This window comes from Palaemon carinicauda, chromosome 16 (assembly GCF_036898095.1).
Source record: "Palaemon carinicauda isolate YSFRI2023 chromosome 16, ASM3689809v2, whole genome shotgun sequence".
Taxonomy (NCBI): domain Eukaryota; kingdom Metazoa; phylum Arthropoda; class Malacostraca; order Decapoda; family Palaemonidae; genus Palaemon; species Palaemon carinicauda.
Genome location: NC_090740.1, coordinates 22148574 through 22165759, shown reverse-complemented (window position 1 = coordinate 22165759; position 17186 = coordinate 22148574). Strand labels below are relative to the sequence as shown.

General features: G+C 35.2%; 1 protein-coding gene across 1 annotated transcript in view; it reads left to right on the top strand.

Annotated features, from left to right (window-relative positions):
* Positions 1 to 17186, top strand: part of LOC137654977 (cytosolic carboxypeptidase-like protein 5) — a 384651-nt gene that overhangs the window by 151569 nt on the left and 215896 nt on the right. The window lies entirely within an intron of this gene.

Sequence of the window (17186 nt, the reverse complement as noted above, 5' to 3'; positions counted from 1 at the left end):
GACGATACTTGAACCCTGTCACCACGTTAAGGTATCTCCACTCAGAAAGGGATATATATATATATATATATATATATATATATATATATATATATATATATATATATATATATATATATATATATATGGGGGCTATTGCCGTCAGTGTACCTTGAGCAGTATACTGTAGGCCTTAGGCCTTGCTGAATGATTTATGTAAGGTCACTTCGATCCCTAGCGGCCTCCCTACTTCTTCAATACCTCTATTATCGCTTCCTTTATTTCATCCTACTGTCCAAATACTGTACTTTTATTTCATATTGTAACGGGTATGTTTACCCATAGTTACACCTTATCTCTGAATGACCCTTGTAGCCCGTGTTCCGGGTCCTTGTTCCTAATTACAGTAATTATTTGTTGTAGGTAAACTTTTTTTCAGCTAGTGTCTAGTAGAAGAAAAGTGATAGTCTTAGTGGTATATGTTTTCCTAACCCACTAAAAAGATTTTCCTTATCTTTAAAAAAGGAAACTAGGAATCTCTGTTATTCTATCTTCTAAAACTCCATTCGAGTTTATTCCCAAAACTTTTGTAAGTCTACCATTGGGGGAGTGTCATAAATTGTTATTCCTCTGTAACGTACTTTCTCGTTCAGTGATTATTGCTAAAATAATGTATATATCATTGACTAACATGATTTGTATATTCTCTTCTATGTAGTTTAAATCTCGCAAATTTCGGGATGACGAGATTTAAACTACATAGAAGAGAATTACAATGGAAGGACTTTTACAGAAAATAGCAAAAAGCTTTGAGTTGTATATTATTTGACGTTTCTGTATTTTCGAAGGTAGCAATGGGAGATTCTTCTCAACTCTCTTCTACCATTATTGGGATACCAATTTTAGTAAATTCAATGGCTCTTTATGATATAGACAATATTGTTTAAATGTCTCCTTGACCCAACCAATGATATTTTTTTTTTCATTTTGACTACTGATTAGCCCGGAAAATGTCATATTTGGTTACTTTATCAAACTATTTTTCCAAAAGGGCTGTAGTGCTTGCTACTCTTTTTTCATGGCATCATCGTCTGCATTGTGTTGTGGCTCCTCATTGCCAAACATTCCAGTACTGAAATTTTACGAAATGGTGGTCCTATTGATTCTTATATTAATGTTGGCGGTGATTATAAGTTTAAAATGGTTCTTCAGATTATTAAAGAGTGTAAAGTAGGTGATTATAAGTTTAAAATGGTTCTTCAGATTACTAAAGAGTGTAAAGTAGTTAGATACTTAAATTTATATGTCTATGTTCCTTTTGGCTTTTCCATATAGATGTTGGCTCACTATGAATGTTATTGTTATTATTATTATTATTATTATTATTATTATTATTATTATTATTATTATTATTATTATCATTATTAATAATCATAATGATAATATTATTTCGTTTAATAATAATAATAATAATATTATTATTATTGGCTAAGCTACAACCCTAGTTGGAAAAGCAAGATGCTATAAGCCCAAGGGTTTCAATGGGGAGAAATAGCCCAGTGAGGAAAGGAAATAAGGAAGTAAATAAACGTTATGAAAAAAAAATTAACATTAAAATATTTTAATAATTACATTTAAATCATCTTGGGTAATCGTAAAATCCTCATTTCCTTACTCATTTTCTTTTTCTATAGAGCCTTTATTTCTTTTCCTTTTACGTGTTTATGTCCATTCATTTTTCCCACCACCCAATTCCTTCATCATCTGACGATCTCTTACAGATAGTCCCCGGATCTCCTCCAGATCCTCTTAGAATGCGAAAAAGATAAAGGTAGGGGATTGGATAGAGGATTGGATTCAAAACTTTCAAGGGAACTTGGCAACGAATAAGCCATAAACTGGAGCCTTTCCATCCCCTGTGAAATTTGAACCTTTAGAGTTCCCTCACATGGAGGTTGATTGCCAGTTTGTGTTTTATTTTTTTTTTCTTTATTATCAACTTTACTCCTTTTTCTAAGACGTTCTATATTGTATATGGTTTTATGGTTTGATATTGCAAGTTATATCTTTATTATTTTATCATTTCTACCTATAATCTGCAATAATGTTTGCATCAAATAAGTATTTTACTTATTTTCCTAGAGATTTGTTGCTTCTTTCTTTTATGCCATGTTTTAAACGAAAGAGAAGATGCTCTAACTTCATCTTTCGCCTTAGGTCCTTAAAATTACTTTGCTTTGATAACTTAGCAGTCACTGAATTCATAATGAAACAGCCTGTGTATTCCTTACAGTCTCAGTTCATGTATATTTAGCTAACGAGTGGTAGCTAAGACTAAGATTGTCTTCAGAATACTTTTTTGTATGAAAAAAGTGTGTAATTACTCTTTAATTATTTATTTATTCATATGTATACACACACACACACACACACACACACACACACACACATATATATATATATATATATATATATATATATATATATATATATATATATATATATATATATATATTGTGTGTGTGTGGGGTCAGTCTGTCTATGTCTGTGTAATTATGTTTGGGTGTTGGCGGCTTATCATTGATTAGGTTGCACTCATTATTATTACTAGCTAAGCTACAACCGTAGTTGGACAAACACGATTCTAAGCCGAACAAAGCAAAATAACTCAGTGAAGAAAGAAAATAAGGAAATAAATAAACTATATGAAACATATTGAACTAGAGGAGCATTCAGTAAAGTTCAGACCTCCGCCATGGCAGCTTATTTCTCGACATTTAGCTTGACCTAGACCTTGACCTTTGACCTTAATATGTATTAATTGGTATGGATTTTCATACACTCAAATATGAACCAAGTTTGAAATCTCTGTAACAACGATGTCCAAACATATTGCTGATTACGTAAATTGGACATTTTGCTTGACCTTGACCTTTGACTTTGACATTCCAAAATATAATAATTTCCAGCTTTTTACATAACATTTAATCCCTGCAAGTTTCATTACTCTACGATTAAAATTGTGGCAAGGAAGCTGTTCATAAACAAACACACACAAACCAAAACACAAACAGGGGTGAAAACATAACTTCCTTCCAACTTCGTTGACGGAAGTAATAAATGATATGAAATATCTTAAGATCACTAACAACGTTAAAATAGATCTATCATATACTGTATATAAACTAAAAGGAGAGACATGTCAGTCTGTTCAACATAAAATGTTCACTGTAAGTTTGAATTTCTGAAGTTCCATCGATTCAACTGCCTCCCTAGGAAGATTATTCTATAATCTGATTACAGCTGGAATAAAACTTCTAGAATGCTGTAGGCCATAACATCTTACACTGCAGTGTGTTGAGCCTTACGATGAAGATATCAAGACGTGTAAGAACTAAAGGCATACCTAGTGCTATGTGGAGGATGGTACCATCTGAGAATATCTGAATGCAAAGGATTGTTGGAATTGGAAAAAAATCTGTTGAAACATACACAAGGAACTAACTGAACAACGTTGCCAGAGATTAATAACTAGATCAGGAATCAGAAATTTAATTGACAGTAAGTTCCTGTCCAACAAATTAAGATGAGAGTCAGCAGCTGAAGACTAAACAGAAGAACAGTACTCGAAAGGTAAAATATAAGATTTAAAAATTTCTTCAGAATAGATTGATCACCAAAAGTCTTTTTATAAGTAAATTTTTGGTGCAGTTGAAGAGGAACGTAGATCACAATCACGAATCACACCTAAAATTTTAAAGGATGCAGAGATATGGATGTTGAGGAGCCACTGTCCACGAAATACTTACATGAGTTTTGTTAGGGCTGAACTTCATGTACCATAGTTTGCACCATGCACTAATTTTAGCTACATCTCTGTTAAGGGATTCACCAACCCCAGATCTACATTCAGATGGAATTGATGCAAAGAGAGTAGTATCATTTGCATATGCAACGAGCTTGTTTTTTTACGGCAAACCTCATATGCGTATATAGTATGAAAAGTAATGGAACAAGAACACTACCTTGAGGAACACCAGATATCACCAGCCACCCATTGAGATACTACCGATAGAGTTATTGGGTTCTTTGACTGGCCAGACAGTATTACATTTGATTCGTCTCTTTGGTTACATATTTTCCCTTTGTCTACACTTATACTGAATAGTCTGGCCTATTCTTTCTACATTCTCCTCTGTCCTCATACACCTGACAACACTGACATTACCAAACAATTCTTCTTCGCTTTAGGGTTAGCTACTGCACTGTAATTGTCACTGACTACTTTCCTCTTGGTAAGGTTAGAAGAGACACTTTAGCTATGGTAAGCTGCTCTTCTGGGAGGACACTCCAAAATCAACCCATTGTTCTCTAGTCTTGGGTAGTAAAATAGCCTCTGTATCATGGTCTTCTCTTGCTTGAGGGTAGATTCGGGCATACTATTCTATCTTATTTTTCTTCCTTTTGTTATTTTGAAGTTTTTATAGTTTATACATGAAAGAGTTATTTTAATGTTGTTATTGTTCTTGAACTTCTATCTTCTCTATTGCTTTTCCAACTAGGGTTGTTGCTTAGTAAGTACTACTACTACTACTACTACTACTACTACTAATAATAATAATAATAATGATAATAATAATAATAATGATAATAATAATAATAATAATAATAATAATAAGCAATTTACACTTAATGAAAGGGCCCTTTTTTCCCAAATAAGATCTCTCACAATCTAATCTAGATAACAAAGAGAAGGAACAGTTCTAAACAAAATCGCAGCCTTGTGGCAGAAGTAACAATTTTAATAGAGAATTCAATCACTTGACCAGCTGAAGTGTGTTATTTTTCTTCGTCGTTTTGCATAGTGTTCTAATGTCTTTAATTACCTCCACCAACGAAATTGGGAGGAGGTTATGTTTTCGCCTGTGTTTGTCTACTTGCTTGTTTGTGAACAACTTTCCAGCCACAATTATACCCATATAGTAGTGAAACTTTCAGTAATTCATTGTTATGTTGAGACGTGGAAGTGATTCAGTTTAGAAGGTCCTAGGTCAAACATCAAGGTCAAGGTCGAGCAAAAGGTCGACCGAAAAATACGCCTACCGTGTAAGTTGATACTGGGAAAGGCAAGCTGATATAAAAAAATAAGCTGCTGTGGCGGCGATCTGCACTCTGAATGATTTTCTATTTTACCTATAAATTAATGCCGGTTTCGTGCCGGACTATATGATCTACGCGTGGTGAAAACTGTACTAGTCAGTGCCACCCATACTAGGTTGGTTCGTTGTGAGCGATCTGATTAAAGTCTCCCACCATCACCAATCCGCAGTGACCAGCGTGTTAATGAGAATGGCCAAGCCTCAGACATGCCTTAGGACACGTCCGATGGCTTTGTCCTGCACTGGACTAGAAACGGCTGCATTGGTTGTTGTATTATCCTCTCCATTAATAGCTACGCAGACCAGGAAAGTATTGATTATTTTGTGGCCTTCATCAGCACGGTTGAATGAACATCCATGGGAAGAGATTAGCCCGTTTAAAGCTCTTCCAATCTCACAAACCGATAAGTATAAATTAAATGGATAATTGTTCATCAGATTGGATTGTTTACCTTTCTTATCACAGTGTTTGAACGAACTTGCCGTTAACCGACCCCCCCCCCTCTCTCTCTCTCTCTCTCTCTCTCTCTCTCCGTCCATCTTTTGCATGTGAATGATGATGAAAGGATAATAATGTGATGTGACCATGGAACTATTCAACATTCTCTCTCTCTCTCTCTCTCTCTCTCTCTCTCTCTCTCTCTCTCAATTGTACATGGATATGCGTATAGTTACTGGATAAATTCTCTCTCTCTCTCTCTCTCTCTCTCTCTCTCTCTCTCTCTATCTCTCTCTCTCTCTCTCTATCTCTCTCGTCCTTTTGCATTCGAATGACGATGAAAAGATAATAATGTGACCAGGGGCTATTCAACATTCTCTCTCTCTCTCTCTCTCTCTCTCTCTCTCTCTCTGTCTCTCTCTCTCTCTCTCTCTCTCTCTCTCTCTCTCTCTTTGTCCTTCTTTTGCATGTGAATGATGATGAAAAATAATAATGTGACCATGGGGCTATTCAACACAATCTCTCTCTCTCTCTCTCATCTCTCTCTCTCTCTCTCTCTCTCTCTCTCTCTCCCCTTTATATAACATATACACCCATTTCCATTCGTTCTAATTCAGGCATAGAGAATTAGGGAGAGCTTCTCATTGTCCACATGGATTTAAAAAAAAAAAATTAAAATATCGCTGAAATTTAACAGTGGTGGGGCAACATTTAATTTTTTTTTATTTTAACCGCTTGCTATTATTCGTTTTCGACTCGTTTGTATTTAGTGGATATTCTTTTGGAAGTCATTGGCGTGAATAATTGCTTTGTATACTGAAGCAAATTCCCCCTTTAAAGAGATTCTCGCTTGTGTTCACGGCGCCGGGAAACCAGCTGAAATTTTCCCCTTTTTTTGTAATAAAGTCTTTATTGAGAAGAGAAGACTTAAGATGCTTATCCCGTTTAATTCATTTTTTTTTCGTGGCTTGACTTTTTTAATTAGCAGCTTAAAGATGTCAGGTTTTTCCCTTGCTCTGGTTCAGAAGAAATTAGTTTTATTTATATGTTTAGTTTATACAGTAGTGATATTTAAAGTTGTAGGATGTGTATATATCGTCTTCTTAGACTAATGATTTTCTCGCTATTCATGGTCGTTGTTCCATAGTTGCTGTTTTATTTAACATTGATTGATTATGAGTTACCTGTTTTTTTTTTTTTTTTTTTTTTTTTTTTTTTTTTTACGTGAAACTAATTTTTTTTAACATGAAAGTAATACTTTGACAGAGCATAGGATGTTACCGAGATGAATGATCTAAATAACTCTACTTTAATTTTTTTTTCATGTGGATGTATGTCCTATTCATTGAGTGCAAGTGCTTTGAGAAATACCATTTCTCGCATGGATTCTTTATAAAAGATGTAGAAATTTATAATTTTGTAGATAGCAGAATATGTTGGAATTCTTTATACAACTTTTACATTAAGATCCTTTTATCAGAAATATTTCTTCCGATAAAATATACGAAAATAAGATATACAGTTTTTGCGTTACAAGATAAGGACTTTAAGGTAAGATAAGGACTTCAAGGAAAAGGGTTAAATGCTCAAGGAATATTGACAGTACAATATAGATTTATACATTAATTGCCTGTATTGACCTTAACAAGGCTTTTAACTCAGTTTCTCTTAGCTCATATGCACTGTTAAAAAAAAACGCGATTTTAATCGGAAAATCTCCGTGAAAATATAGTTTTCAACCGTATATTAGTAAAATACAGGCGACCGTAATTTTACTTTACGGGTCGGTGACCGTAATATCACTCTTACGTCAGTATAACCGTTTTTAAATCAATAAAAAATCCTGGAATAAATGTTGCCTGACATGTACCGTTTTTTTAATGCAAATTTTAGCAGTGTAGAAACAAAATCCTGTATTGACAGCAAGGAATCCTCATTCCCCTTGGAAATAGAGGGAAAGCAGGATAATGATCTGGCAGTTCTTTTATTTCTTATCATCTCAAAAATAACTTTATTGTAGAAATAAATAGTTAGCCAAGGAAAATACCAAATAGAAAGTACCCTGTTGGAAATAAGATTGCTATAGTACTTCACAAAACTTCTATATGCCAATTCGTTAACCTAGAATATACTTATGATGCTGCTATTTTGGTCCACACCCAAGTCAGTGCTACACAACTTGGAGTATCTTCAATATACTAGACACTGGGCTTACTATACAGTCAAGTGAAAGGAAAAAACTCAATATAACAAACTAAAAACTAAATCAGAATATGTCCATCTACATGATTAATGAGAGTTGAATCCTATATTTTAAATACATTATTAGCATTGTTTTAACCACTGCGGAAATCGATGATGTGCTGGAGAAAGGGAGCACGATTCCATGTGACTTTGGCCGGCTGAGAACCAGGATTATTCAAAACAAACATTTGAGTCTTACCACCAATGGTCAAGTATGTAGAGCAGGAAGCATCCCACTTATCTCTCCTTTATAAGTCAGAGACCTGGAATCTACACGAACTCCATCTCAAGCATCTGGAACATGTTCATATTTTCCGTTTGCAGAAAACTGTGGGTCTCACTTGGAGAAAGCGGATTCTATATAGAAATTCTGGAACGAATAAAACGATTAGGCCTATAAGCCACGTGTTCATATTTTCTGTTTGCAGAAACTTGTGGGTCTCCATTGGAGAAAAAATTTTTTATATAGAAATTTCGGAACGTATAGAACGATGAAGCCTATAGACCTATAGGCCCTGCTTGCAAAGCGACAGCTATGTAGAATTTACTCACACAACCACATAGCTGACGAGTGTCTTCTAAAATAAATTTTGTACAGGAACTCAACAACGGATCTGAAAACTTGGTAAACACTAGAACCGGTACAAAGACCAAGGTAGAGCAATCTTTATAAATTGCAAAATCCCACCAACAAACCTCGAATGTCTTGCTAGAGACCAGTGAGTGTTAACGACATCGCTAGGGATCAGGGTCACACAGCTCATCTCGCCTAAAAAGGCTACAGTGTTGACCATATTGAAAGGAATGCAAGTCTCGGATTGTCCTTGTGAGCCTTGGCAAGGCTTACTGATAGTGGGAGCAGTAACACCACTTGTGGGAGCTGATTACACTACTTGTGCAATTATTTACCAGGGAATATTAAATGTCATTATTATCTACAATGGACTGTTATTTAATTAGAAGTAGTATAATTTCGTCAACAATTATTATCCGGATAGAAGGCACTGATAAGTTCATATGAATAGGAAACTAGAGGCAGCCTAATAACAGCTCATAAATTCCTTCCAGTTTCATGTACTGTAAGTGGACAAATTTCTTGTGTGCATGTAACGTGCGTATATTTATACATGTATTTTAATTGTACGTGCTTCGTGTGTATCAGTAATATTCAACTTTTATATCGTTAGCTTTTTAATATTTTACCCTTCTTTATGAGGCAATAATTTTACAATGCGTACTGATACTAACACATTTATCGAAACTACACCGAGGTAAAATTTTAGAATATTCCATTTACCATAGATTTTCTGGTTCCTGTTACAATGGTGATTTGAAAAAGCCTCTTTTCCGTATGAATATTTTTATTTCCTCAAAAATAATTTAACAATGTAAGTTTTAGAATATTGTATGATCTATATGCTGTTATTATTAAAGTGTTATTACGATGTTTTCAAAAGACCAAAATATTTTTTTTTTTTTCATATAATTTTCTCCAACTTATATTCTAGTTGAAAAAAATTACGCTACAAATGCATTTATCGTTTTTCACTAAAGGTGCCTTTTATTCTACGATGTTGAATGATGAAATATTTTCCCCAGTAAGAGATGGAAAAATTTTCTGGATGAAGCGTCCAAGTTTCTGGGTCTTTTTTTTATCTCTCCTTCTTGGGTGGCGCATTTCTATGAACCTTATGATTACTTTCTCTTCTTTTCTTCGCATTCTTCTTCTCCAATCTCTTACTATTCCTTCTCGCGTTCCCTTTTAATATCCTTTCCGTTATCATCTATCTTCCTTCTTGCCTTTCCTTACACTCCCCTCATATCCCTGCCTCCCTCCTTGGATGTTTCTAAAAGTTTCGAGGTCTAATTCCCTTTTCACGATGTAAAAAGATCTTCCTCCACTTTCTTAACTTGGAGTTTAAATGTTCTTTTGTGATGATGATGGTGATTGAAGAGCTGGCCTGAAGGCATTTGTCGGTAGTTTAAATGGGCCATAGACCAATGGAGAAAACACTGTAACCCCCCTCCCCTCCCCTCCCTTCCTCCCTCCTGGTTGAAACATGACTTCGTCAGGGAGGACTTGGCGAGAGTATGGGAAGGGAGCCTGATGGGAACCCAACCCATGAGCTTCTCCTGCAGGAAATCGCCGCAAAAACGGGCGAAGAAGTCACTGAAGAGAGATCCCTCTATGACAAAAGGAAAGATAGGGAGTTTATTTCTATGGCCGTGTATAATGCTTTCGGGGATTTTTCGGTAATGTCTTGCGTGGTGCTATTTGAATTATTGTTCTTTTCATTCCACAGCTTTTTTTTTCATTTTTATACTTTTTGGTGATACTGATGCCTCGTTATTTGCAGCAAATGCCTAGGGGAGAGGGTGGTATGGCCATGCTATGCCATTGCACATGCCGATAATGGAAGGCCTACACACTGGTAGTTGGGTATTCAAATGTGCAGCATTGTTAAAGCCGAAACACAAACATTGTGAGTAAGGTGCAAGAGATCTGACACACGCACCTATATATATATATATATATATATATATTACGTATATATATATATATATATATATATGAGAATAAACTTATTGGCCGGTAATATTTAGGTATTTAGTGTCTTCCTTTTGTGAATGAGTATAATAAATAAAGTATTTCCAATCTCTAGGTATAGAGCAACCATTTTGTGTAAACTTCAGTGAGTTTTACTACTATGAAATCTCCTCCATCAATTATTAAATCATTGTTAAATCATCTCCTGCTACTTTGCCTCTTTTCATGCCTATTAATGCAATCTTTTATTTCTCCTACTGTTGCTTTTGGCACCGGTTCAGGAGTTTCATAAATTCTATTGGCAAAGTTATTGCTTATATCCCTATTATATTGCATTGTATAAAAATCCTCTGCAGTTTTTATCACTCCATCTCTATTGTGGATAATATTTCCATTTTCATCCTTTAAAGCAAACTTCTGTTGATGCCTTGGCCCAAGTCTTCTTTTCATCAATTTGATGATTCGTTCTTTCTTAAGTGTTTCTCGCAGTTTATTTTCTTTCTTAAAATTAGTTTTTCTCTTTCCTTAGATGTAAACAAATTTTACATTTAACCATTAAATGGTCGTCTGACTTTAACTTGTCTAACACCGTTACATCTTTAATTAAACGGACTTTTTCACAGAAAATAAAATCGATGTCGTGTTTCTTTTCTCCATTTGGGATTCTCCATGCCCATGTTCTATGTAACCTTTTTATTAAAAAAAAAAAGGTGTTCATGATTATAGCAATGCTTCTTTCAGTAAATCTCATAAGCATATCTTCATTGTCATTCCTTGTGCCTACTCGAAATTTACCCACTGCTGATTCTCCTCTCCTCTACTGACCCACTTTAGCATTGAAATCGCCCAAATCAAATTTGAATAGATTATTATTATTATTATTATTATTATTATCATCACTTGCTAAGCTACAACCCTAGTTGAATAAGCAGGATGCTATAAACCCAGGTGCCCCAACAGGGAAAATAGCCCGGTGAGGAAAGGAAACAAGGAGAAATAAAATATTTTAAGATCAGTAACATCATCAAAAATAAATACTTCCTATATAAACTATAAAGTCTTTAACAAAACAAGAGGACGAGAAGTTAGATAGAATATTGTCCCCGAGTGTACCCTAGTACACAGATATCCTCATGTTTCTAATTCTTCCTCTGCATGTGATGATGGTTTGAATGATCTTCAGTCTATATTTCTTATTTAGTTTGGTAATTAATCCTGCAATTCTAGTTCTACAAATTTCTTCCATATTTTTAAATTAATAATAAAACCCACTCTTTTTCCTTTGTTCCTTTAGGGTCTCCGAAGCAAAATATATAGACCTCTTTTAACTCTAAAAGATTTTATAAGTCTTCTCATTTCACTAAATCTTATATTATCTATCTCAAGTTATTTATGTTTCAAAGTTCAGTTTCCAGTCCAGAGATTTTTAGCAACCCCTTAGGCAGTCATCCCACTGCCGCTGGGGACTGGCGCCTGAGATTCTGTTGTTTTATTCTATATATATATGTATATATATATATATATATATATATATATATCAATGATACATGCTATGCTTCTGCAAGTAAAATTAAATGTTAATTGGCTATGCTACTCTTAGGAAATATTTCTAAAAGGAATCGATCTAAAATTACATCTAGATTTACTCCTTGCCTTCACATACAGAAGCGTGCACACACACATACACACACATATATATATACTGTGTATATATGTATGTATATATATATATATATATATATATATATTTATATATATATATATATATATATATATACACACTATTTTGTTGTCTTGCAAGGTTGTTTAAATTGAAGCTCATAAAAAGTACAACTGAAAGATTATCCTAATTTTCCGTATGTATTACATTTAGTACGTTAAAAGGTAAATATGGAGACCCGGCAGGAGACCTAAGTAATTGTCTGTTTATATTACTACATTTTTTTTTCACTTCGTTAAACGGTAAACATGGAGTATTTAGACGTAATTTGCATGTTTGCAATATCGACATAGTTTGCAGAATCAGAGATGGAGATGAACTAGATGGTCTGTTGATGGAAGGAATCAAAACGTCGTTCTCCAGTCTTCATTAGCTCGCTCCTGAGGTGTCCACTCGGCTGGACAGGCAGATCCGTTGAACCATTTCCTTGACAATGAATCTCAGAATTGAATTCGCCATGTTGTCGTATTTCTACTAACACCGCTTGTACATTCCTATTTTCATTTTGATTGGTAAAGTCAACCAATTGGCCGTCATACAGTTAATGCTATCACTGGTACCCTACGTGTGTACGAATATAAACACTAATGAGAAATATTTTACTGATTACCTTTGCCAACAAAGTTGGAAGGAGGTTATGTTTTACTCCCTGTTTGTGTGTGTGTGTTTTTTGTGAACAGTTTCCTGGCCACAATTTCAATCGTAGAGTAATGAAACTTGCAGGGATTGACTGTTTTGTAAAAACTAGGAATGATCAATAACCTACTTTATATGCTACTAATCTCAAATTAAAGCATGCACCAGTTTTCTTCACATAGTTATTCTATTCTTTCAAATTGTACATAGATAGTGAAGGTACTTGATATCTCATTTATCAGTTAACAAGGGTGAGGTGGGGGTTATTTTAAAATGTGTTTTTTGTTTTGTTCATGTGTGAGCATATATATATATATATATATATGTATATATATATATATTATATATATAAAGTATATATATATATACATATACTGTATATATATATATATATATATAAAGTATGTATATATATATATATATATACATATACTGTATATATATATATATATATATACATATATATTACACATACATATGTATGTATATATATATATATATATACATACAGTATATATATTTATCCAAATTCGTAATCTAATATTTTAATGTGTATCTTAGAAAGCCCCATAAAATTAATCAATTGGTATCAGATTATTCACGATATTTCAGCCAATACGCATTGGCTGTCTTCCCGGTGTAAAGAAGGCCACTGAGAAGAAGGCCATTGTTCATTGGTTTATATATAGTAATTAATCAGATTTTTTAGTTTTTATGGCACTTTCTAAGAAGCATAAATATATATATATATAGATATATATATATATATATTGTCACTAGAGACACGACCTACTATGGACTTACAACACACTCAAGATGACATCGAAAAGTGATTTAGTTTATTCCAAGAACAACGTCTTTTTATCTTGAAAACACAAACTAATATATAGTAAATAATATTGGTACTAGTAATTCAGATGATCTAGATGGTTTTCTTCCTCCTAACGAAATATATTCCTAGCATTTACCTGGTTTGCAGAAACACGTCTAAAGTATAATTTTGGAACTTTTCAGATGTAATTGGTTATTTCTGCCATTTCTGTGTTAAAAAACCAGCAAATCTCAGCCAACGTTTCCGTGCAAACCATGACCAGTAGATTGAAAATGCCTAACTGTCAATTCTCTGAGCCAAAAATTTCTGGACAGCATAGGAATGACAATATTAGATCGACAGCCCTCTCACACCTACAAGCACTCTGAAGACTAGTAGCAATACCCACCACTGACGTCTATGAAGAGGTGACACAAAGTCCTCTTAACTAAGTTACCACACAAAACAGTTGCGGCAATTCCGAATGAATCCACCATGCCCCTCAAACAGTTCCTACAAATGATAGATGAGTTCACCTGGCCCAGACATCAGTAGAACCCACTCAAATCACCCTTAGACGTGTACGCCACACACCCTCAACCTTTAAATGACAAAGAGACAGGGCGAGCCAGTTTCCCCCACCACACGCTCGTGCACCATTGAAGGAACAACAATCATTTTATCATGTAGTCATGACATCATAGAACATGGCCTGACAGACTAAAGGGCCTATGTTTTTCCCATTGGAGATTCAGGAGCTAGTCTCTTAAAGTGCGAGCAAGGGTTCATATTGTCAAAAATCGTGCAGCAGGGTCACAGCAGCAGTCCAAACAACTAACTATAAGCGACAGCCCGATTGGTTGTTTTCAGGAAATGAGAAATTACCTCTATGTGTTTTAACATCACCGATAAAATGTTCATCGTGGAATTCCTTGTAGATATGAGCTCATGCAAATCGTTCATTCCACCCAACCTAAGCAAAAATTTAAATGCAACACCTACCAGCTCTATATGTCTACTGCAAATGACACCTCGCTAAAGAATAATGGAACCAGAAACAGGGGAATAGTGATTGCTGGCAAACCATACAAGGTGGACATTCATCATGCCAGATGTCACCTTTGGGCTACTCAGAGCAGATTCCTGAAGGAACCTGACATCTGACATATGTATCCAGACAGAAATTCAGCAGACCCCCACCCCTTAAGATTCCCTCACTTCAGGGCAGCAACAAACTCCTGGCTAGGACCAGGGATCTCCCCTCTCATGCACCCTACAAAACACCACATTAAACATCATATCGTAACAGAGTGACTCCAGTGCATGCATGTTTTTAGATGGCTAACTCCAGACAAAGTAGCCCACGCAAAGCCATTATTCTAGAATATGGAACAGGCATGAATATGCCATTAGTATCTCCCATTTACTTGGTGTCTAAAGTGCATGGCACATGAAGTGGTATTATAAAACCCAATTGTAAAATATTTTCTAGAAAAGAGAGCATTCACCACCCCCTTCGGAACATATACTTTTAACGACTCATGGACAACATCTTCAAAAAATTATTTCTGGGATCGTGTACGTCGACGACATTTTGATTTATCAGCCCCAAACTATTAATAGCACATCAAGCATTTGAAATAAATCCCCAAGAAGCTTGGAGAAAATGTGTTAATTATCCAACAAGATAAATGTGATTGGGTGAAAAAATAGGATAAAATTTCTGTCATTAAATAAGTCCCAAAGGTGTTAAACCCCTCCTCGTGGACGTCTAAGGTATTGCCAATTTACCAAGGCCAGGAAAGAGTCTTCTGGTAAGATTAGTTGTTATTACTATTTTGAACCCAACCTGGCTAGAATCACGTCTCTCTTATAGGAATGCTAAAAAGGAAAATCCAAACTATCAGTCTGATCAGATGAGCAAGAAACTTTATTCTAAGAAGCCAAAAAATGTCCTGGTCCTGCATCAAAACTAGTGTTTCCTATCTCCAATAGGTTCCTTACACTGACAATGGATGCAAGTTGCACAGTAATGGGTGCAGTACTCGGGCAGGATACACATGATGGCTGTTGACCACTATCCTTTTACAGCAAGAAGTTATGTCCAGCAGAACAGAAATACTCTATTTAAAAAAAAAAAAAAAATACTGGCAGTCCACTGTGCTATTATGTATTTCATACACATGCTTAAGGGATGTCAATTTGTGGTGTAAACTGACAATTAACCCTCGGTTCACGCTTTCACTAAAAATGCCGATTGCTGATTACTTCGCCAACAGCAACATCAGCAGTAAACCAGAAGGATAACAAAGACCTACTGGTCAAACGGTAGGAATGTCCTGCCCTTTCATCGAGGATGTTGTCATAGATAACAGACACAATCGTTGCCTGAGAAACGAATACTGGACCTCCTTGCACTATCTTCCAGTGGTTTTGAGTAGGAAGGCTTTCAATCTCGCCAATAATCTATCACCCCCCAGGGAGCTCCCCACCCACATTGTAATTGAGCGTACATTTTGATGCCAATGAAGAAGGATATCAAGGTATGGGTCTTTGAATATCTTTCCTCTCAGACATCAAAGATCACAAGGCATAGAAAATCAGGGATAGGGGAATTCAAAACAATGAAATTCCGCCTCGCTGATATCCATGTTGGCATTGTGAGACCCCTAGCCCCATCATCGACCAGAATGCTAGATGGGCTAAGGCTACACCTGTCTGCTATTTTAGCAGACGAGATCCCAATACATAACTATTGAATGGGGCAACGGATTTTACATCAGCCCTATGGAGTTTTGTCACTGCTAACCTTGGGACCAAATTAAACCAAGAAATAATGTACAATCCAGAAGCTAACGCCATGGTTGAGAATTTCCATCACTCCCTTTAAGCAGTGCTCACCACCAAATGTCAGGATGGAAGGTAATAAGGGGTGATTTACCATTGATCCTATTATGAGTGAGGACAGGCCCACATGCAGCCATTAACACTTCTTTCACAGAGGGACTCTACAGAAAATCATTAGAGAAACCCACAGATGTATTTCAGGTCCAAATGAACCCAACATCCCTTGTGACATCCATAAAGCAATAGAAGAAATTCTTTGAACAAGAAAAGCAAACACCTCATCCAAGAAATCCTACATCCCCCGCAGGACTACTCTACTAAATATGCATTCATCGAAATAAATTTACGTCAACACTGGAATAAATTCACACTGACTCCGTCACCCACATACTAGGGACCTCATGTATACTATATTGAAAACAGATGTGCTCTGAAATGTCAGTAGATGGCAAAACTATTTAGGTATCGATAGAAAGGCTTAAACTACCATACATCCCAAAGGATGGTTCATTCATCTGTCTTTTTGGTGGGTAATATTGTAAGAACAGGTTCCAGCGTCTCACAGAAATATTCAGGTCACCAAAACATTACTTCCTGTGGACAGCATAAAGACAGACTTGCAAAATACACAAAAAGGTGTTGGAGATATTTTTGTTTCTTCCAGGAACAATGGGCATTTTATCTTTGAAACTGAAACTAATATTTAATAGAAAATATTTTGTTGAAACTGAAACTAATATTTAATAGAAAAATTTTGTAAGCTTTCAATTTAGATGATCCAAATGTTCTGTTTTTGTTAAAGA